This window comes from Canis lupus, chromosome 30 (assembly GCF_003254725.2).
Source record: "Canis lupus dingo isolate Sandy chromosome 30, ASM325472v2, whole genome shotgun sequence".
Taxonomy (NCBI): domain Eukaryota; kingdom Metazoa; phylum Chordata; class Mammalia; order Carnivora; family Canidae; genus Canis; species Canis lupus.
Genome location: NC_064272.1, coordinates 23,629,086 through 23,652,604, shown reverse-complemented (window position 1 = coordinate 23,652,604; position 23,519 = coordinate 23,629,086). Strand labels below are relative to the sequence as shown.

Genomic DNA, 23,519 nt, shown 5'->3' with positions numbered 1-23,519 from the left:
AGCCTAGGCTTTGGAATCAGATAGATCTAGGTTCAAATCCCTGGCCTGTCACTTTTCTAACTGGGGGTGACCAAGGGCAAGACATGAGTGTTTGGAGCTTTAGCTTTTTTCTTTCATCTGCATAAGGACTACTTGATGCCTCCATGATCGGGTTAGAGGGGGTAACGGAACGAGGAAAAGCAATCTTGGCAAGTAGGAAATAATAAATGATGGCTATTAATATTGTTGAATTGTTTTTAATTTACCTAGGGCATCAAGAGGGTCTCCAGGAGTAGACAACAACCGAACCACAGTGATAAAATGAAAGGGGTAGGTAAGCAGAAGGTTGGGCACTGGAATCAGAGTCAGCCCAAGAATTCAGGGAGAGGACGGGTTTGGGGCCCATCCCAAGAACAGTCCAATTAAAGCTTCACGCTGACGCCTGGAGAAGCTTCATACTAAACAAATTCTCCAGGCTGTTCTTTGTCACATGAAATTTGGACCATTGCTTCCAGCTGGTGCTTGTAAGGTCTGTGGGGGCACAAGAAGAAAATAACAGACCTTTCAGATATTCTTATATCTCTTGCTAGATGCTGATTATTGGTGTCCCTCTAAAATTCATATCTTAAAGCATAACCCCCAAGGAGATGGTATAAGAGGTGTGGCCTTTGGGGGGTGATTAGGTCACAGTGGACAAGCCCTCATGAGTGGAGACAGTGTCCTTGTAAAAGAGACCCCACGCAGATCCCTTGCTTTGCCCCTGTGAAGGAGATCTATGGCCATCTATGAGGACCTCACCAGACACTGCTTCTGCCAATCCCTTGATCTTGTACTTCCAGCCTCCAAAACTGTGAGAAATAAATGTCTGTTGTTTATAAATTTCTGTTACTTACCCAGTCTGTGATAATCTATTATAGCAGCCCAGATAGACTAAGGTGAAAATTTTGTGTTTATATTTATAATACATTCATACTATACAATTAGAATATAGCACTATGTAATATATTGGTGATACATAATTTAGAAGCATATAAATGCCCATATATTTGGGGCGGAATGCTTAAAAATTGTTTTTTTTTTTTTTGTTCATTTGTTTTAGAGAGAGTACACATATGGGGATGAGGAGGAGGAGGAGGAGAGGGGAGAGAGAGAGAGAGAGAGAGAGAGAGAATCTTAAGCACAGAGTGTGGAGCCCTACACGGGGCTTGATCTTACAGCACTGAGATCATGACCTGAGCTGAAATCAAGAGTCAAATGCTTAACCTACTGAGTCACCCAGGCCCCAAAGCTTTTTTTAAACTGATACGTGTGCTTTACTGAAAAGGTGTGAAAACTCTCCCGTAGAAAGATAGAGTGGCTCTAGGCCTTAATGACCTAACTGAAATGTGGTTGACTCCATCAAAACATTGGAAAAGCTAAAAAAAACAAAAACAACAACAACAAAAACATTGGAAAAGCCAATAGATCTGTTAGTGGAATCTGTAGTCATTTCCATGCTGAAGAAAGCCCAGCAGTTTATGGGGGGACTCTTCATTTCCCACGAACTGTAAAGGAGGCAGGCCTGAGTCCCATGGAAGCTGGAGCCTCCAGCAGAGTTATCATTACTGTCTGGAATCCTCAGTCTAAAATAATAATGGTTTTATAATTAGATTCTTAAAAATTGCCCAATTCTTGCTCTCTTTTAATTTGAAAAGCTTCGTGAAGAAATAGAAATTTCAAGAGACTGGCATTTGATGACCTGACTGTAACCTTTTCCTTTGGTGTAATGGTGATAAGAAAGTTAATCAGAAGAAAAGAAATAAATATTTTACAGAGATAAAGAGAGCAAGTCCCCGGTGGGGAGAAGCCAGGGGATCATGGTGAAGTTCACTTATGAAAGAAACAGAGTTTTATATTCAGGATCAGCTTTTCTTGCTTTCATCTTCAGAAACTGGAGATACACAGGCAAGAGCGGCAGCCTCAAGTTGAGATTTAAGAGATTAAGACCTGGAACAAAACCATATTTCCCCAGTAAAAGACAGAGAGGGGTGATTCAGGGCCATCTGAGTGTAGGGTCAGTTTTCTTAACAACCACTAACCCTTAATCCCTATGTGTCTGGTTTTCCTTAGGACTTCATGGGGCTTTCTTTCCTAGGCCTTAATTGCAGTCCACTTCCAAGATGATGTTTATGATGCTTTTAGGACCATGTCACTGGGAAATGACACCTTCCCTTATTGCTTCTTAGGACCAGGCTACCACTGGTCCAAATCCTGGAAAATGACCAGGGTTTTTTTGGGTCACTGATCTGTTTGTAGACATTCTTGTACCATGTGGGAGTATGGCAAAAACAAGAAGGCTTGGAACATGTCCTCATTTGGAGAGGGGTTGGCCTGGAGTTTAACCTTTCCTTATCTCTCTCTCTCTCTTTTTTTTTTTTTTTTAAGATCAGTAAACAAATGAAAGGTGAAAACAAGTTTGCAGGTAATGTTTTAGACTATTTGAAAGAATGAAGTGTTTCACGCAGTACAGGCTGGTATTTATTCAATGAGATCATCATTCCTTTATTGATAAAACTTTGCAGATAAACTTTGCATTGGTTCTGCCTCTGACTGGTTTTGCAACCCTGGGCAGATTCTGTTGTCTCTCTCTGGCTCAGTTTTCTCCTCTGTAAAATGGAGTCAGGAGATCAAACGTTATCACGTGGAAGGCACCTTTAACAGCTCTTGGCACAGTCAGAACTTATTTGATTTTTGTGACAAATGAGGTAGGAATTATTTCCCTCATTTTACGGGTCAGAAAACAGAAGCTCCCAGATTCCTTGTCCAAGGCAGGCCACATGTCTAATTTTTTAAAAAAAGATTTTGCTTATTCATTCATGAGACACACACATACACACACACACACACACACACAGGCAGAGACACAGGCTCTTCCCTGCAGGGAGCCCGATTCGGGACTCCATCCCCAGACCCTGGGATCACGACCTGAGCGGAAGGCAGATGTCGATTGGATGGGGACACTTCCAGGTCCCCATAAGCTCCGCGGCTCTCGTTCCCAGGCTCAAGTGAAGATCCAAGTAGCTAACGAGCAAAGAACTTATTTTTGTTTCTGAACTTATTTTTGTTTCCTGCTCTGTGCTGGCCCACTTACTCTCACTGTCAGAATTTCAGCTGCTTGTTTGTGGAACAATTGAAAAAACAAAAAACCTAAAACCCCCAAACCAGAATGGTGTTTTTTGTTTGTTTGTTTTGTGGCCAGGTACTCTGGGACCAATAATGCGTCTTATGATTTTAGTAGCTGCAGTAGAATGGCAAATCTTTTTTTCTCTGATTGCATTATGCTTGGAAGCAAAAAGAAGTCAAGATTTAAGTAGATTTAGAGCAGCCAGATAGACACGAAACATTGGTGGCTCCTTAAAATTTGCCAAGGGTTTTCTCCTCTGTGGGAAAGAGGGAGGGTATAGCCTAGACTCTGCCTCATCCTCCATCTGCTTGGGCTGTTGGTTGGGCTTGGTGATGGGTGATGATGCTGAGTTACTCGGGGGGACCAGCCACGCCATGAACTAAAAAGCTGATGGCAGCAGACTAGAGACACAGTTTGGGATGGTGGGCTGTCAGCATGCCAGCTCTCTTTCTCTGGGTACCCAGGGGCACTGACCCCATCCTGGGCATCAGATAGGGCTAAAGCATCTCAGATTGAAATGCTCACACCTCTCTGCAGCAATGGGTATTTGTACCGTGTCGTGCACTCGTCTCACAAAAGCTTTCTGGGGTTAGCAAGTCAAGTCCTTGGCTGTGAAAAATCAGGAGCAGTTTCCAACGATCTGTATCAAGTGCTACTGGTGATGCATCGTTTTTCCAGCAAATATGGTATGTCGATGATGTGGTTAGTTATTGATTGCTAGGCAGGTCAGAAGTCAGGGGTTAACAGTTCAGGAGCCAACTACCGTAGAGGCCAGACTTTCTATGTGACTCACTGAAACCTCAGAAACAGTCCTATGACACAGGTGTGATTATTCCACCTCATGCAGAGAAGAAAACAGAGGATTCAGGAAGTTACTGAGTTGCCCAAACCCACGTTCTAGTAAGTGGTGGAATGGGATTTGAATTATAGCCCACACAACAAAAAGCAGGTTTGCCAAGTGTCCCATCCCCAAGTATCTAAGGTTAAAAAAAAACAAGCTTGTGCTGTGTGCTCTTGAACTGCACATAAAGACATAGATCATATACCTGCTATGTTACTATTTTCAAAACAAATGTTCTCAAGCCCTTTGTCAGCTATTTCATGGAGACACCCCTGAACCCATGAGACTAGCTCAAGAGAAAAGCAACAGTGACATTACGCTGGGATAGAACCATATACTTTATATACAGATGAATTTTCCCCAATCAGCGGTGAGAAAAGTCCAGAGAACATGAGGGGACTGGAGTTCTTGCTCATGAAGCTTTGCCTTGGACAGAACACTGCTCGACAGGAAATTGTCGGGGGAGAGGCTACACTAGGAGTAGCCTTAGTTACACAGCATTGCCATTACCATGTGCTCTTGAAACCATTCAGGTTAGATCATGCCCAGGGTCTTCCAGAAAGCCATGGGGTGCTTTGGTAGGTTGAGCAGGGAGCCTGATGCGGGGTTCAGTCCCAGGACCCTGGGATCATGACCTGAGCTGAAGGCAGATGCTTAACGCTTAACCAAGAGCCACTCAGGCGCCCCAAGACATAATTTTTTTAAAAAGATAAGATCATGGCTCCCACTTAGATATTAAAAAAGAACATATGCTAGGTATTTTATTTAACTCATTATAATGAGGAACCTGGTAAGGGTGTTGTTATAACTAGTTCAAGGGAGAAGTCACCCCCCTTCAATGTATATGGATAAAGGACTGTTGAAAAGAATGTGCGAGAGGGAGCATGGCTCGCTTCTTCCAGCGTGGGAGGAAAGTCAATCGAACTTCCACACAAGGCAGGACAGAACTTGCATTTTGCGTTGCTTATAGTTATCTTCGGTGTACAGAGTCGTAAACTGCCTCAAGGGCAGTGAACACCAAAATCAGATAACCCAGGACAGCAGCGCAGTGCATAGACAATGCGTCGTTTTCCACTGGAGCACAAAATCTCCCCTGTAATTCCTATTGTTAAGAAATGATAAAGGGAAGTACTTAGCTACAGAATTTAAAGATAGCAGGATAAGTTTCCTTTGAGAGGAGAGGCTGTGTCTCTGTACCTTTGTCTCTTGCGTGGAAGCTTTCTGATAACAGAACTGGATCCTCATGCTGCCCTCTTCCTTCTTGGCTCGATTAGTGGGCAATTTATTTAAAATCTTTGTGCCTCAGTTTCCCCACTCTAACCCGGGGTAGTACTATTATTAACTGCAAGGGTTTGGAGGGAGGAATAAGTGAGAAAATCCAGGAACTGTGCTTAGCACAGTGTCCAGCACAACACATGTCCACAATGATTATTTTTATTAAGTATAATGTTTCACTGTGTGTTTTTCTTCAATATTTCATTTATTTATTATCGTAGAGAGAGAGAGAGAGAGAGAGAGAGAAACAGAGGAGGGATGGGCAGAGGGAGAGAAAGAGAGAGAATCCCAAGCAGACTTTGCACTGAGCGCAGAGCCTGCCATGGGCTTGATCTCGTGACCCTGAGGTCATGACCTGAGCTGAAACCAAGAGTTGGACGCTTAATCAACTGAGCCAGCCAGCCAGGTGCTCCCTTCACTGTGCTTTTTATTTCTCCTACCCTTACATGTTCCTTCTCTTTCTCTTTTATTGCCCATCTAACTGACTATAAGAAAGAATTGGAGAACGAGATACAGTGTTGTTTTTTTTTTTTAAGATTTATTTATTTATTTATTTATTTATTTATTTATTTATTTATGATAGACATAGGGAGAGAGAGAGAGAGAGGGAGAGAGGCAGAGACACAGGAGGAGGGAGAAGCAGGCTCCATGCCGGGAGCCCGATGTGGGACTCGATCCCGGGCCTCCAGGATCACACCCTGGGCCAAAGTCAGAGCCACCCAGGGATCCCCGAGATACAGTGTTTTTGAAAAAAATATGACATCTGTGTCTTGTCCTTGATTTTAAAATTAACTGTATAGGTTGTGATGTATTCCTTCCCATTTAAAAAATAAAGTCCCCTCACCTGATATTTGCTTTCTTGTGTTTTGAGTAATTCCCATCGCCTGTCTTGAACCAGCTACCCTGAATTGAAATTTGAAAACGTGATTCCTTTTCTCAAGTTAGTGGTAGGAGAAAACATGTTCTAAAATGGGAAGGGCCCTCCTTACAGGGGATAGTACACCACGGCCTGGAGAGGGGATTTTCTGGAGTCGGGTCCAGGAGCTTGGTGGGGAGTCTATACCCGGTCAGGCTCCTCAGACCCCAGGGGCCAGAGAATCCATGGACTGCTGGGGGAAGCATGTATGGGCACCAGAGAGGATCGTCTATGGGGTCTTGCCCAGGCCAATTGGTGCAAATCTGCCTTTGAGAAGTTCCTCCCCTCACCCTTTTGAGCCTGATGGAGGGGCAATCTCTTCAACCCCAAACAGGACTTTCTGAATGTCTCAGGGTTCCATCAGCCCCAAGTCTTTATGCTTTGAGAAACTGTCAGATCATTCAGGTGAACGCCACAGGCACACCTGTCCTTAGCTGCCTGCATTCTGCAGGGATGAAGCAAGTAAGTGTTTGCTTTGACTGAGCCAGGTTGGAGAAGGAGCTTTAACCTCTAGGCAAAGTTCAGGGATAGGAGGAGGAAAATATTGCTGTGTCTAGGCTTCCTTCAAATTTATGGGCCTGGAGCACTGCCATGGAGAGAGCTGTTTTTCACTCCTAATCTGATGGTCCTGAGAACTCCTGGGATAGCAAATTGTCCTCCTGATGCCTTAAGAAACAGTGGAGATTGGATCCCAGAGGTCAGCCGGTGTGTAATTGGGATCTCGGAGCTGGGAGGACAGCACAGTCAGATTTACACAGCGCTCCCTGCCTCTGGGGACTCTTTCTTTTTGCAGTCATATCATCACCAGAGCAAAGCTGCTTGTTTGAGCTCTGGCTAGGAAAATCACTCCCCTTGTCCATTTTTCACAGACAATGAATGAACAATAAAGGAAGTGGTAGGCTGTTAAAGCGAGTAGCAAGACCCAGTCTTAAAAAAAAAAAAAAAAAAAAAAAGACTCAGTCTTGGCCAGACTTGGTACCATGGGGAGAGACAAAAGATCTGGGTTTGAGCCCAGCTCTGCCTTGGCTCAGTCGTGACCTCTAAATAATGATGGGGATAATGGAACCGGTGACCTCATAGGGTCATGAGAATGAAGGATGGTAAACGTCCAAATATACTTAAGCCATGAAAGGACCCACATGAGGTAGAGAACCCAGACTGGGACACCAAATGGAGGAGTATGTCTGTGGAACCAAGAGACTGTGTAGGACATGGGGTTGAAGTGCTTCTGTTTCCTGACCTCTGAGCTGGATGCACCTTGTTGCCACAGGGTCCCAGGTGGCCACTAGCCGAGGGAAAGTTCTGGCTTCTAGTGCGTCAGAGCTCTGGAGAATTGTTGAGCTGACTACTTCAAGTGGTTTATGGACAACCTCACAAAAACAATTCCCTCAGACTTTAGAGGTGGGGGTTAAAGGCAGTTGAGATCTGGTGGTCTACAGGTGAGCTGAGGGCTACTGCAATCAGGGGATTCCTGGGGACCTCACTGGTACTTCCTAGCGGATAACCCAGGGAACGTTTGGTTATAAACCCTAGCAACGAATATTATGATGAAACTTGCTTTAGGTGTCTCTTTGCTGGTGCCTCTTATCTTCATTGCTTCTTTGACTGAATTCAGAGCCTTCGAACTACTTCAAAGATCCACCCTCTCCTCCTCACTCATCCCCAGGAAAATCTCTGCTCTGGTCTGCTTCCTCCCCGGAGACTTGTGCAGAGAAAGGTCTGGGTGTATGTATAGATGAGCTCCTCCAAACCTTGCACACGGATGGAAGAGAGAAGATGCTAGAGGGCTGAGTCCTGGGAGTTCCAACGTTTAGGAGTCAGGTAGATGAGGAGGGACCTTTCTGCTTCTGCCCAAGTATTTCTTAAGAATAAATTCTTAGGGCCCCTGGGTGGGTCAGTGGTTGAATAACCTCCTTTGGCTCAGGTCGTGATCCTGGGATCCTGGGTTCAAGTCCTTCATCAGGGAGCCTGCTTTTCCCTCTGCCTATGTCTCTGCCTCTCTCTGAGTGTCTCTCATGAATAAATAAATAAAATCTTTAAAAAAAGGAATAAATTCTTAGTGGGAGCACTTCTGCCTAAAGGGTGGGAGTGATATGGTTATAAATGAACGTATGAGTTAATTTCTGGGCAGCTTCACCAGCACTGGATATTAGCATTCAACTTTTTATTTTTTATTTTTTCTGGCTCTTTTAGAATATGTAAACTGTCATCTTCAGACTGCTTTCATTTACATTTCTTTCATTTCTAGAGAGAATTAGCATTTTCCCACTCTGTTTGTCTACTAATTGTATTTCCCTCATGGGAATGGTCCTGTCTTTTACCTATTTATCTTTTAGAAATTGACATTGATTTTACAAATTTGAATTAGCTATTCGTGATAGATCTTAATTCTTTGTAATGTTTAATAGAAATATTTTTCCCTCCTAAAAATCTTTAGTAATGCTAATTTTTATAGTGCAATCATTAAAATTGCTTCCAGGCTGAGAAAGGAAAAATTCCCCCAGAGAGGTGATAAACATTTTTTTATCAAATTTTCCCAAGTTCTTTAGATTTTATATTTAAATCTTTAACCAACCAAAGCTTATTTTGGAAAATATTTTATTTTAAATGACTCTATTAAAAAATCAGTCAATAATTATTATTGAAAACTGAGAAAATGAAGAGCAAAAAGAAAAACATAGTGAAGAAGACCCCTGAAATTTCACCATCCAGAGACAACCACTATTGTCATTTTGATTTGGATTCCTCCAAGTTATTTTTCCTATTTATTTGTTTTTAAAAATACAACTCTACAAATGTTTTTGTAACCTCTTATTAATGAACTATTTCAGTGGCTTTAAATATTCTTTTAAAATTTTATTTGAGACAGTTACAGAATATGACATTCTATAGATGTACCATAATTGCCTTAATTCCTTATTGATTTTTTTTCATCAACTTAGTGTATCTAAAACATCACCACGATGAGCAATCCTGCTGTAAAGATACCTAAGCATAAATCTTGGCCCACATTTCCTATCACTTCCTTTGCTCCTAAATTTCTTAAAGTAGAATTTCTGAGGCAAAGGTTATACATACACACATATACATAAATGTATTTTTTTTCACTGTTTCATATATACTGCCAAATTAAGTAAATTTATATCATTTTAAGCTCTTGTCAGCAGTGAATGGATGTGGTCCCCCTCCTATCCTCCCCTTCCCCCTGTTAACATTAGCTGTTCATATTTTTGCAATTTCATGTTCAACTGATAAGCCAAAATGGTATATGTATGTATTTTTTAATTTTTTTAACTAATGAGTTAAACTTGGCTTTCCCATCATTCTCATTTTTATTGGATATTCTCTTTGTTTATGAATTGCCTATTAATGATTTTTATACATTTTAGATACTGGTTTGTTTGTTTTTGTATTTTTAATGTATCTTTAAAATTGGGGTGCTCACTTAAAAAAATGATTTCAATCACAGTATAGTGAATATTTATGAATACCACCCTGCTCTTCAGACCCATCAAATCCTAACATTTTGTCATATATGCTTCTAATTTTTGATATGAAATTGAATACCTGTCTACCTCTTCCCAAACCTAATCTTATTTTTCCCTGCTCAGAGGCAACCACATCCTGAGTTTGGTGCCTGTGGGTCTCTCTATGTATATGTTTGCAACATATGTATGTAGCTATAAAATATATGGCATTCTTTTGTATGCTTACAAATTTTTATACTCTGCTTACTTATCTGCAACTTGGTTTTTCATTCAGCGTTATATTTTTGAGATTTATCTCTATTGATAAAACTGCTATAGATGGTCTCATTGTATGAGTCTATCACAATTAGTTCGTTCTGCTGGTGGATATTTGTGTGATTTACTTTTTTGTTAGTGTGTTTTTTTGCGGTTACAAACAATGTTGCAATGGACTTGCAATGTCTGCAAGTGAGAACTCCTAGAGTTTACTCCTAGAAGTGAAATCTCAGTGTTGTTAAGATACGGATCTCTTTGGTGTTGCTGGACATTGACTATTTATTCTCAAAATGGTTATGCCAGTGAACACATCCTCATCAAAATGTGAATGTTTCTCCAGTTCTTTCACGTCATCAGCAGCACCAGATAGTGTCAGACGATTTCATTTTCACCTGTTGATAGATGTAAACTAGTATCTCATTGTTTTAATTTCATCTTTCTGATTACTGGTAAAATAAGCTCAATAAAATAAGGATGCTTCCTTTTATGCGTGTCATCGGTCATTTCAATTTCTTGTGCTATCAACTGCTTGTTCAGATCTTTTGACCATCTTCCTATTGCATCATTAGTGTTTCTCTTATTGATGTCGATTCTTTGTGGTGGCCTGAGTTGCAAATTATCTCCTCGAAATCTGCATTATATCTTTTCACATTGCCCGTGGTGTTTTTTTGTTGAACAGTGTTAAACTTTCATGTAGTCAGATCCAGCAGTCTTTTCCTTCAGGAACATCCTGTAGCAGAGGCAAATTTACCTTTACCCTCTTAGGGTTTTTTGGCTGGGCCTGAGGATTAAGCCCACCTAAGATAGACTGACAGAAGAAAAATGTACAAATTTGTGAGTTTTACGGGACACGGGAGCCCTCATGAGGAAATGAAGACCTAAAGAAATGCTCTTATGCGGGGTTGAACAAAGAGAGGCAACGTGGAGGAGTAACTGAATTATGTAGGGAAGCTAAAGGAAGATAAGAAGTGTTTTAACAAGGTCTGTTCATACAGATTTCTTTTAGCTTTTATTCTTTGTTGAAGAATGGTTCTTTCCCCTGGTACTAGAAGGGCATCTTCCACAGGGGAATTCTTATCTCCTGTTTTAGGAAGAAAGGGAAGATTAGAATGTCCTTCTCGAATCTGTTGTTTTTCAAGTGCCTTTGGCTCAAACTGATCCTAATGCCAAAGTGGCATATTGGGGGATGGTAAATTCTAACTCTTCAATCCTTAGTGTCTTTATTTCTTCATATTTTCTTTTAAGTCTCATCAAAAAAAAAAAAAAAGAGAGAGAGAAAAACTCAAATTCTTTTATAAAAGGTGTCCTTGATTTGTTGTGATCTCTTGGCATTCCTGGAATTTACCTTTATTGCTTATCACACTGTCGTGTCACAGCTGCATTCTCTAAGCTCAGTGAAAAATGATTTTTCTGCCTATGCTCGTTGGGCCTGATATGGATGAGGTGATACGTGGTTCACACAGGCCATTCCTGCTTTTCGTGCCCTCAGGAAGCTTTGCTAATTGACTGCATTAATTTTTTCATTCATATAGCCATTTATTTATGGATTCACTTAGCCAACAATTATTTTTGGAAAGTCTACTGGGTGCCTGAACTTGGTTGTAATCTTTCAAACCAGTTTTACTGGAGTTGGCACTTGAGTACGTTTGCCATCCGAAGAGTGTGTTTGTGCATGCGTGTGCATGTGTGGTATTTCTCACAGATTTGTGGATGAGCACGATACTTATCACTTAGGATGAATTGGGTAGCTGGTCTTGTTTCTCCATGACTGAGAACTGATTACATCATATGGCAAAATCTGTTTCTTGAATATATAGAAATATTGTTCATTATATTTGTTGAGGTTATATTTCTTTGAGTAGGTGAGGGATTTCTTTAATATGTCTTTCACGTTCCTCCTCCTTTATCATCATTTTCATGTTTTCTCCATCTTGTTTTGCCAACTTTATATTTTGTTTGCCCATTTGGTTGAACATTTAAAATTATCATAAATTGTGCACTGCCATTATTTATAGGTTAAAAGCTTTTATACCAGTTAAATCAATTGTATATTTTTAATTTTGTTGACTCCGAATTTTCTTTTATTTACTACATTTCCAAGGGCTTTAATATATCTTATCTTTTCAGAGACCGAACAATTAAATTTACTAATTATTTCCACTGATTTTTTGTTTTTCAACTTGTTTATTTTTGTTCTTCATTGTTATTATTTTCTTCCTATTTTCCCTTATGTTGACTCTCTTCTTTTTATAAGATTTTAAATCAGATGCTTAGTTTGCTTATATTATATTTCAAAAATGTATCTCGGTCTTTACCTCTGGGCTCTGATTGTTTGTACTCCCCTTACTTTTGACAGGTGGTATTTTCAATTTTATAGTATTCCATAAGTTATTATCATGCTCTTAATTTATTACCTCACCCTGTTGCTAAGGAGAGCTTTCGCTGTTGATTTTAGAATTTGTTACTTTTACTGGTTTTTGTTTCTGTAAATTTTTATTTTTATATTATTTTAGGCTTACAGAAATGTTAAAGGACTAGTATGAAGAACTCCTGTACACCCTTTACCCAGATTCACCATTTGTTTATATTTTGTTTATATTTTCCCTGAATATAAAGTATTTTAGTACTATATATAATACTATAGTATATATTATAGGAAATAATTAATATCTAGATAAATAAATTTATAGATCTAAATATAAAATTAAATTGGGGTTTATCTTATTATATATTGTAAATACACTGTATATATGTGTGTGTATGTATGTGTATATATATGTTTGTGGCAACCACTGAAATGACTGTATGTTCACAGCAATCTCCAACTATAGGGCACTCAATATGTTAATATTAATTTTCTTCTTGTACTATTTTTTAAAGAAGTGTATATTTATTTCATATTATATTATTATTTATTGTACATTACCTTTATATTTATAGTAAAAAAATAAAGCAAAATAACAAAAATCACCAGAAATCCCAGGGCATACTGATGAGCACTGTTAGTATTTAGAGATATATTTTCTAGACTTTGGCTTTCAATCCACAAAGATTCTGGGCTTTTCTTCCTAGTTAAATAAAGTATAAGTACATTGAAAATATGGCATCATAATTATATGATGTGTGGATTTTAGCTTTCCTTTAAGTCTTAGTATTATATTATTGTATGTACTTTTTTTAAAGCAGTCTCCATGCCCAGCTTGGAGCCCAACACAGGGCTTGAACTCACGACCTGAGATGGAGATGTGAGCTGAGAGTTGGCCGCTTAACTGACTGAGCCATCCAGGTATTCCTATTTTATGTACTTTATAGATAAAATTCATAACATCTTTGCAAAGTAGAGCCACATTTTAGATGATGGATCCAAGGTTCAGAGAGGTTCAATAAAATGCCTAGGTCACACGGAGGTAAGAGATGGAGTTACAGTTTAAACCCTGGACTGTTTCCTTCAAGGCTATAGGCTCAATTGTTATTTTATCTAAAGTTCCTTTCATTGCATTTTTACTTATATCGTTAACATTTAGCTTTATTGCACTGTGGTGAGAAAATATATCTATATAACTTTCCTCTGGATTCATTTTTGGAACCTTAATTTAAGAGTTATATATATATATATACATATATATATATATATGTATATATATATATATACAATTTCCAATACCTTGAGAAAAATGTATAGTCAATGTTGTTACTGAATTCAAAATATGCCCACTAGTTCTAGTATACTAAGCGTAGCATTCATAACCTCTATTTTATTTTTCAAATTATATCTACTGTTGTCATTTCTTCAATTACTTTTAACTTTTTTGTCTGTTGAAATCTGCCTAATTAATTTTTAAGATTGTCTAATTTTTATCTTAGTCTGATCATGAATTCACATCTCCCGTTATGGTAGTCTGGTTTTTAAAGTTTATTCCTTTTGTTTTTGCACTTCTAACTTTGGTAATCCATGTCTTCACTGTTGTTTCTATATTTTTCATTATAATCAGGAACCTCTTTGTACTCCACTTCTTTGATTTTAAGATCTCTTTTATATGATCCCACTTTTACCAGCTGTTTCCTTTTTGTTATACAAGTTTCTTCAATAAAACTTTTTATATTTTTAGCATTTCAGCATCATTTTATTACAGATACCTATCTTTAAGCAACAAACATGTTGTTGGGTCTTACGATTTAATCTAATAGGGGAATTTGTCTTTGGAGAAACGAACGGCCTATATATATGGTCTCCCTTGGAATGCAGCTGGTACAGTGATAAGAGATGGACTCTTGGCTACAAGCTATGGGCTTTCTGCAAATTACTTAAGGACTCCATGAGGAAGTTACCAGTTTCCTTATCTGTAAAATCGTGTTAATTAAGAGTATAAACCTTACTGAGTTGTTGCGAAGATTAAATGAGATCAAGAACATTCTGGAATAGAAGCAGAGTAAAGCATATTAAACTATTATTTGTAAAATGTCACTGTCATTTTCAGCTATTCTAGATACCAGGCCTGGAAATTTCATTCAAAGCAAGTTTCTTGGCAATAGCATATAAAACAATTTCTTAAAACAACGATCTGTGCTCAACATGGGCGAAATGAGCTCCATACTTTTCTCTAAACTCATCTCAAATTTCTCCTTGAGATAATGGGAATAACTTACAGTAAAATTGCTGAGAAGCAGTGGTCAGGTTTCAGCTCGACTGGTCCAGCTCTACTTCTGGCTGCGCTGTGGAGTTTCACAGCTTGACTTAAATTCAGCCCTGTCAGGAATCACCGTGTCGTTTTCCATTTAATTCATTAAGTATTTAGGTGGCCCAAATAAGTCGTTTGCTTCCATGAGGGGGATCAAAGCGACAGAGTTAGCTGGCTTCTTCTCTTGTCATTGGGCGTGGAAAAACTGACGGTAAGAAAAACAAACCAAGCAGTGATGGATTTTCTACTTCCTGGATCATGGAATTTGCTCGTCCAATGACAGCCATCTGGTGGGCAACCAGACATGAGGTCAGCCCAGCGTTCTCCTTCCAGCAACCCTCCAGCTCCTGTACAGCCGAACCCCTGCATCAGTTCAAGCTGCTAGGAGCTGAAGCTGAGTTCATACTTCTGCTCCAAAGGACCAAAGAGGGACAGAGAGGAAAGTGAAAGAAGTCTGAGGATTCCACTAGCATCCGTTTTCAACTTTCCAAAATTGTCTTTGTGTTTCAGGATCCAGTTAACCTTAAATCAGACGAGGCTATATCACTAAAGTGAGGAATAAATATCCTAGAGTATTATAATCTGATAAACTCCAGAATGACATGATTGATTTTTGTTGTGTGAGCTTCAAATCTCTGATAGCTTCTCTTTGATCAGTGAGAGGGAGAGATGGGTGCATTTCCCCACCTGAGGCAACAGAGCTGTTTTCCTTTCTTAAACCTCTGTGATGATCATAATCATCTTGTCTCTTGTTAAACATATGCTTCCAAGTCCCTCCCCAGAGACTCTGATTCAGTGCATCTGGGACGGGGCCTCAGATGTGTGTTCTTGACAGGAGAAGAGCTCGGGCAATATTGGGGTAGATGGAAGGAATTGTCTGTTTTTAGAATCAGACGGCTCTGGGCTTAAATCCTGGGTCTTTCACCTACTAGTTATGGGGTCTTGCACAAATTAGTTAACCTTCCTTAACCTCATCTGAAAAACAGTAGAGATAAAAACATCGACCTCAAAGTGCTGTCGAGAAGATTCAAAGGACAGGCCCTGGGTTGCTCCTGTTTTTCTGGCTGCTGCCAAATCATTTCTGCCCGAGTTCATTGGAAGGTTATCTTACTTAGTATGTAGGCATAATGGTTTTTGTTGTTCATCTGCTTTTGCTGTTGTGGGTTTTTTGTTTTGTCCTGTTTGCTTATCTTTTCCATCTCTTTGGCAGATATGTATAAAGCTTTTACCGTGTACTAGAAACTGGGATTCCCAAAACCCCCCAAGCACCTCCTTGCTGGTGTGGAATGTCCACACGACCCACCCTAGGGTTTTGAAGAGGCTGACCAAAATCTTGTGTGAGTGACTTGATGTTAACGGGTCCCTAATTGTGTAGGGGACTTCCTGAAATTAGGAGTGTCATGTCCTTATCCCGCCTTTGTATCAGAATTCTAGTTTTCTTGAATCCAATCATATGTGTATGCATATGTGTGTGTGTGTGCGCGCACGCGCGTGTGTGTGAATTTTTTTCTCTGTAGTTAAAGCAATTTTTTCTCCTCTGCTTTACTGAGATATTATTGACAGATATGTAACTTTAAGGTTTACAACATGATGATTAGATACTTGTATATATTGCAAAATGATTACCACGATATAATTAGTTAACATCTCTATCCTTCACATAATTATGTGCGTGTGTGTGTGCGCGCATGCCTGCACATGCACAGTGATAGCATTTAAGATCTATTCTGTTAACAACTTTCAAGTATATAATACAGTGTTGTTAAGTATAGTCACTATCCTGTGAATTAGATCCCTGGATCTTATTTATCTTATAGTGGGAGTTCATTAAGGAATGCTTTATGAATTTGCCTGTCATCTTTGAGCAGGGACCATGCTAATGTTCCCTGTAACATTCCAGTTTTAGCATATGTGCTGCCAAAGCAAGGATCATGTGTATATTTTTTTCTTCAACAGAAAATATACACTTAAATGATCCCATTTGTTTTTTACACAGAATGTGTTCTAGGTGCTTTGCGCTATGCAGTCTTCCCCTCCTGGCAAGAAAAGCCTTTGCACTTGTTTTTACTTTCATCCTAATAAGAATCCATCAGATCTCTGAGGAATATACTTACACTTTCTTTATATTTAGCCTTGCTTCAAAAGAATTTAAGACACTTTTTAAAGATGCAAATGATGCAAGACTTACTTAAAAAAAATTCAGGTATGGAAGATAAGGATGGGAAAAATAAGGTGAATTCATGAATGAGGTTTCACATCATGTTCATGTTCTACTCTTCTTTTCGCTTTCTGGTCATGGGCCAGATAATTTGATCCGAACTTTCAAGCAGTCATTGCAAACCTTCTGCAACCCGGAGAGGAAGGTGATGATCCTCAAGCCAATTATTAGGATCATCATTTCTATGAGCCCTGAATTTCATTTTATCTTTTCCACTAGCCCAAGACTTTAAGTCCAAATCAACATTAGTGTCATTAAAGATCTACAAGAAGGGTCATGAAATGGCATGGAGAACTGTGCTCTCCAACATACTGGCCAAATACGAAAATGAATCAAGGAATAAGGAGGCCTCTCACTGCAGAGGAGATGACAGCTGGGTGGAAGAGCTGGGCCAAGGACCAGCCAATCCCCTGGTCCAGAAGTCATAGCCATGGCAACGGTAGTGCCCGCAGCTCTCCTACCAGCAATGACACCCTGAAGAAGCACCTGGAAAGAGAGGAGCCTGTCAGACTTCCAGGTTAGGCTCTTGGTGAAGGACATTTATGTATTTTTTTATTCACAATCACTGGGGGAAAATAAACAGCCTCTCTCATGTTCACCTTGCAGACCCAAATCTACAAAGCAAAGGCAAATGTCCAGCGGCACAGCCTGCTGAGGCCAGGTGTGAGTCTCTCGTCAAGGAAACCTGTTGCCTACCTCCGATTTCCTTTTATTCTCTTTACTTTCTAGTAAGAGTGCTGCTCAGGACTTTTCAACAGGAAAAGCCCAGAAGAGGATAGTTACGTTTGAAGCCACCATTCTCGTCTGCCTCATTCATTTCAAACAGAGGTACCTCTCAAAGAGAGAAGGCCTGTGTACAAGCACAAATGCTCGCTGCATTCTCTTGCCGTCGGCTGTGATGTGGTGGCTTTTGATTCTGCACAGAACCTGCCTTGTTTCAGAACTGATGGATGGAGGCCCCTGAATGAAGGAGACAAGAACAAACGAGCAAGGCTCCTGGTAAGGCAAGGGACTTCAAGAGAATGGGCTTGAAAGCACTTAAAAGGTAAACACGGCATCCAGGAAAGTAAAGAATTCTCAGAGGCATTGCGCTGTTCCTGGTTGATAATTTGCAGTTCTTAAGGCTCTTCACATGTTTGTGCAAACACAGGTAAGCTCTTTGGAGACATCTGACTTGGGATTTTAGGCTTTTTTTTTTCTTTTTTTTTTTTTTTTTTTTTTTGGTGGAGGGGAAAAAAAGATGAAGTCCACACATGTCAGAAAGCAGGAAACACTAAGTGAAATTAAAAACAAAACAAAACAAAACAAAACAAAACAAAAACCAAAAAAAAAAAACCACGGGCTGAGTTGAGTTTAAGGCAGTGAAATAGAAAACAATGCCTTGCGAGACCTAGTAATGCAGCATCCCTGTAGAGGAGAGGGCATGTGATTTCTCTTTCGAAGGATGTGGAAAAGCCCGCAGGGCTCATTATCAACACCACGGGCAGTGTGAGAGCTGCTCTGTGTAAGCTCTGGGAGATGGGCTTCCTCTTCCTGTAAACCCTTGTCCTTCCCTTTTGCCTAGTAGATAGATGCAAACTGGTGAAAAATCAACATGAGAAATCTAGCCACCTGAATATATTTGTAAGAAAACCCTATCAAACCCCTGTGGGTCAGCATTCTTCATGAGTTGGAGTGGGGAGGAGGCACCTTGCAGGCTGAGCAGCTGCAGGATGAGGAGGGGACTGGGGGAGGGAGGGAGTTAAATGAAGCAGGAATCCATGTCCCGGTCATTGGTTCTTATTCACCATGTTCCCATTTAAAAAAAAACGTCCACCAGCTAGGTGGGATTATTACACTGTGTAACTACATTAGGGTTAATAGGTCAGTTTCACACAAAAAAGTTGATCGAATCAGACACTCTTGGTTGTCCACCCAGCAGCCATTAATTTTAATTTTTTGGCTTACAGAGTCCCTGTTTTGATTGCAAGTCCTCCTGCCCTTATTATGAATCGGGGAAGCGTGACCCTGGGTTGACCTTCAAGAATAAATCTTGATTTTTTTTTTTTTTTTTCCAATGGCAACTGAGGTAGATGGAATTTTCAGATGGCTCCCATGACTGTCACTCTCCGGTGTTAACACCTATGATTATGGCAGAAGGCAGATTATCTGGGTGGGCTTACTCTAATTGCATTTTAAAAAATATTTTATTTATTTATTCATGAGAGACACACAGAGAGAGGCAGAAATATAGGCAGTGGCAGAAGCAGGGTCGCTGCCAGGAGCCCAATGGGGGACTCGGTCCCAGGACCCCAGGATCGTGATCTGAGCCAAAGGCAGATGCTCAACCACTGAGCCACCAAGGTGCCCCTCTAATTGCATTTTCAAAGCAGAAGGTTTTCTTCAGCTGGTGGCAGAAGGGAAAGTCAGAGAGATGGAAGCATGAGAAGGAGTCAGTGCACTGTTGCTGGCATTAAAGATGGAAGGGGCCTTGCTCAAGGGTGGAGAATGGCCTTTGGACTTGAGAGTGAGCCTGGTGGATTGCCAAGAAGGCCATGGGGACTTCAGTCCCACAGCTGCAAGGAACTGAACTCTACCAACACTCTGCATGAGCTTGGAAGCAGATTCTTCCCTAGAGCTCCAGATGAGAGCTCAGACCAGCTAACACCTTGAGCAAGTACCTAAGCAGAGAACCTACGCGAGCCTTCCCGGACTTCTGACCTATAGAACTGTGAGAAAATAAACAGGTATTGTCTTAAGCTCCCAAGACTTCCACTGCATTAAGCTCTAACACAGCAGTAGAAAACTAATAAAGCAAGTGTCAAGGAATCCATATTTCTGCTCAGGAAAAATTAGTTTTCAGCTCTGACCCTAATCAGGAATCAGAAAGTGACCAGCAGCAGAGACTGTTGATTAAGCTCTCCAATAGCCATTCCCCACTCTCCCCATTGTGCACCGCTCCCTCCCCATGGAAGTTACAAATACCAGATTCTTGCTGCTGGGTGGCCACGTGATGTGGGTCTGCCTCTGGATAAAATCCTGCGACAACATGAAACAAAAGTTGGAGCAGCCATTTTATAGATGCGAGGTGACGAGCCTAACCATGGGAGACTGGAAAGGAGGACAGATCGTGGTTCTTTCAATGCATTATTTTTTTTTTTCTTTTATGACAGTTGCAAGCTACAGAGCTAGCCCTGGAATTACCTAAATTGGCACCTCTTGTTATGTAAGAGAATTGTTTTTATTGCCTAAGGCACTCTTAGTTGGTTTTTCTGTTGCTTGAAGCTGAACAAAACCTTACTGATACATTACCCTTTCTATCGAAAAAGCATTACAGGGATCCCTGGGTGGCGCAGTGGTTTGGCGCCTGCCTTTGGCCCAGGGCGCGATCCTGGAGACCCGGGATCGAATCCCACGTCGGGCTCCCGGTGCATGGAGCCTGCTTCTCCCTCTGCCTATGTCTCTGCCTCTCTCTCTCTCTCTGTGACTATCATAAATAAATAAAAAAAAAATTAAAAAAAAAAAAAAGAAAAAGCATTTCAGGTGGAGACATCTGAGGGAGAGTGAGCGTAGAGGTTGAGAACCTGGCTTTTGGCACAGGTAACAAAGCGTCCATAGGCAACTGGGGACTTGAAGGGCAAAGATTCCTTGAGATTCTTTTCCCTTGCATAAAAGTTTATGTGGCCACTGATCTAAGCTATACATTAAGTACTAGTCATATGGCCTTGGACCACTCATCTAAACTTGGTGAGCTTCAATTTACTCATTTGCAAAGTGGGGATAACAACCCCTTTGTCACTTGGTTTTATGGGGGTCAGACTTTATCGTCTATTTTTACTTGTTTTGGGAACTTCATAGGGCAGCCTGGTCTACTGTCAGAGCCTTGCTTGGTGCATGGCATATAGGAGGTATGCTCAGTAAGTATTTGTTGGGCCGATGTGTTGTGTCTGTTTGTCCATATCCGGGGTATTCGCAGTGCACCGTGAGCTGGGAGGTAGGGCTGCTTGCTGACTGGGTGCTCCATACAGCACCTACCCCAGATACAACTTAAGGAAGGATTTTATTAAATGCTTTCTTCTTGGCAGGGATGTATTAGGCTCTGCCATTGACACAGAGAATTCGACTTTTGTTTTCCACATATTTTCCGCTAAATATGCTGTGACAAGGTGTCTCTTTTGATCAGGGACATTGCCAATTTCTCCTTTGATCAGGGACACTGTCAATTATTCTTCTCCCGTCCCGACTTTCTCTATGATTCAGAGTGTGAAGCTATCTGTTGACTTTGACCTCTCATGGTTATGTGAGGTGCTTTGGCTCCAATCAGCAGGGTTGTGTCCAAGGCAGGCTGGCCTCCTGTGAGCTCCCAGGCTGCTGAATCAGTCATCCGGCAGGTGACAGGTGGTGCCTTTAAGACATTGTGGAGCAAAAGGAGATAGCCACACCTGGCCCTTCCCTATTGCAGACAAACCAGGACACTATCTGCTTCCTCGGGCTTGCCCCCCTGTAACATCATCCACTTCCTTGACTCCTCATCTATGGTCTCCTCACTTCATGTACCCACTCCTGGGTCTCATCAACCTCTTCCAGCTGGACTCCTGGGACTGTTGCTTGCCACCGATTCTCTAGGCTCAGGGATCCTGGGTTTTGGTCTTGCTGTGCTCCATACCGCGGTGGCTGTGAAACATGCAGAAACCCCACCGAGAGCCCACAGACTGGCATCCAAGGAAGGCTTGTTTCAGATTGCTCCCCCAAAGGAATTATCCTGGAGGAAGACAGGAGAAGATCAAGGGCTTAGGGGCTAGGAACGCATCAGCTAGTGAGGCTGGAGACACTGCAGTCTGGGCGACTTAGCCAGTCACAGAGAGGCCAGGCCGAGCCAACCTTGAAATAGCGAAGTTAGCGCTGATGAAAGGGTGAGGGTGCATGGGGGTCAACTATGAGAGAGGGAAACCGAGATCAGAGAAGGCAAAGAAGAACTGAGAAAGCAAGACCCTAGGCTGAGAGCAGTGGGGTTGAGGATAAAGAACGTGCGCTGGGGTCGGAGGCTGGGGGTGTGAGGCCTGCTCTGTCTCTCCTTTTACTCTTTCTGTGAGATACCTGCACTGGCGGCCTCGCGGGCTTATTGTGCATTTTCAGGGATCTGAAATGAACACGACAGTCGTCTAGACAATACTGTAAAACCGTCATGGACATTGAAGTCCCCTTGGCATTTCAGTTTCTTCCTGTATTTTTTTTTTTATTGGAATTCAATTTTCCAACATTTAGTGTAACACCCAGTGCTCATTCCAAGTGCCCCACTCAGTGCCCATCACCCAGTCACCCCAACTCCCCGCCCACCTCCCTTTCCACCACCCCTTGTTCATTTCCCAGAGGAAGGTGTCTCATGCTTTGTCACCCTCACTGATATTTTCACTCATTTTTTTTCCTTTCCCTTTATTCCCTTTCACTAATTTTTATATTCCCCAAAGAATAATGTATGTTTGATACAAGGCGCGGGTGAGGACTTTCCATTCCCCTGGGGCAGTGGCAGTGGCAGTGACGGCAGCAGGGGCCGCGTGTGGGGCAGGACAGTCTTCAGACTGCAGCAGGGCTGGTGACGGGCACTTGGAGTGGGTCACGAGAGCAGTGCCCGCCCCAACTGACAGCTCAGAAGTTCAGTGGTGGAAAGTCCCCAGCTTCTGTGAAGAGCCGGATTAAAGACACACACGGCTTTATTTACAGTCACAGGTCAGTGGGAACAAAACATGAGCCAGGGAGGAAAATTGGTTTTAAAATAGGTCAGCATCTCATGCATTCCTAGAACTGGGAAGAAACCTAGAAGGTGCCTACCGGGTGGCCACCCAGGGTCTGCCTGCGGGGCCCAGCCAGGAAAGGGGCCCCTGGCCCCCTGCTGCTGGGCACCTCTGCTGATCCCCTTCCTCCTCCCCCTCCCTCTCCTCACGGGACCCTCAGTGCAGTGCTTGTCCCCCGTCCCTTGCTCACCACAATCCTGGATCTCTTCACTTGTTTCTGCCCAGCTGCTCCCTTTCAGACAGAGTCAAGGTTCTCTAATTTAGTTTTTTTTTAATTTATTTATTTATGGGAGATACAGAGAGAGAGAGAGAGAGAGAGAGAGAGGCAGAGACACAGGCAGAGGGAGAAGCAGACTCCATGCAGGAAGCCTGATGTGGGACTCGATCCCAGGACTCCAGGATCAGGCCCTGGGCCCAAGTCGGTGCTAAACCGCTGAGCCACCCAGGGATCCCTCTAATTTAGTTTGTAATTACACTTTTCCTTTTGAGGTAACTACAGATTCATATGGAATTAGTTGTACTAAGCCAGACAGAGCCATCCTGGGAGCCCTTTAGCTGGGGTGCCCCGGCGCCCGGCAGCCACGAAGCACCTGCTGAGTAAGCGCAGATGCCCACCGCCAGGAACCCAGGCTTGATGTGGGCAGTGCCCCCCCCCCCGTACTGTGGGGAGCCCCAAGGGATATGAACCTGGACCAGGAGCGCCGCTGCCCCCAGGCGGCGTCCAGTGCCTGGCTGGGGGGCACAGCCTGCTTCCCCCGCTTTTCTTCCTGGGCCTTTCTCCCAGTGGCTCCCAGATCCTCTGTGGCAGTCCCAGTGGGACCAGCTGGAGCTTCTCCTCCACAAGCCTGTTCTAGAGGAGAGCCAGAGGGCGTGAACTCTCCCCCCAAACCCCCCTCCACCAGCTCCCCCAAGACACACACAGCTTTTCCTAAAG

General features: G+C 41.9%; 1 protein-coding gene, 1 long non-coding RNA gene and 1 other non-coding gene across 5 annotated transcripts in view; 1 reads left to right on the top strand and 2 right to left on the bottom strand.

Moving 5' to 3' along the window:
• LIPC (lipase C, hepatic type) overlaps window positions 1-14,984 on the bottom strand; it is a 159,408-nt gene extending 144,424 nt beyond the window's left edge. Inside the window, exon 1 of one of the 3 annotated variants that reach the window (XM_049104245.1) lies at window positions 14,565-14,984. The gene's annotated coding sequence lies outside the window, so the exon portion shown is untranslated. The remainder of the gene's footprint in view (window positions 1-14,564) is intronic. The other 2 variants (XM_049104244.1, XM_025472660.3) reach the window with 2 other exon arrangements.
• Window positions 1-23,519, top strand: part of LOC112675857 (uncharacterized) — a 67,105-nt gene that overhangs the window by 1,601 nt on the left and 41,985 nt on the right. The window contains exons 2-3 of the long non-coding RNA XR_007407311.1: window positions 250-309; window positions 13,104-13,203. This is a non-coding gene — a long non-coding RNA (uncharacterized LOC112675857). The remainder of the gene's footprint in view (window positions 1-249; window positions 310-13,103; window positions 13,204-23,519) is intronic.
• On the bottom strand, window positions 16,420-16,522 carry LOC112676235 (U6 spliceosomal RNA). The gene has a single exon (XR_003146403.1). It is a non-coding gene; the product is annotated as a U6 spliceosomal RNA (small nuclear RNA).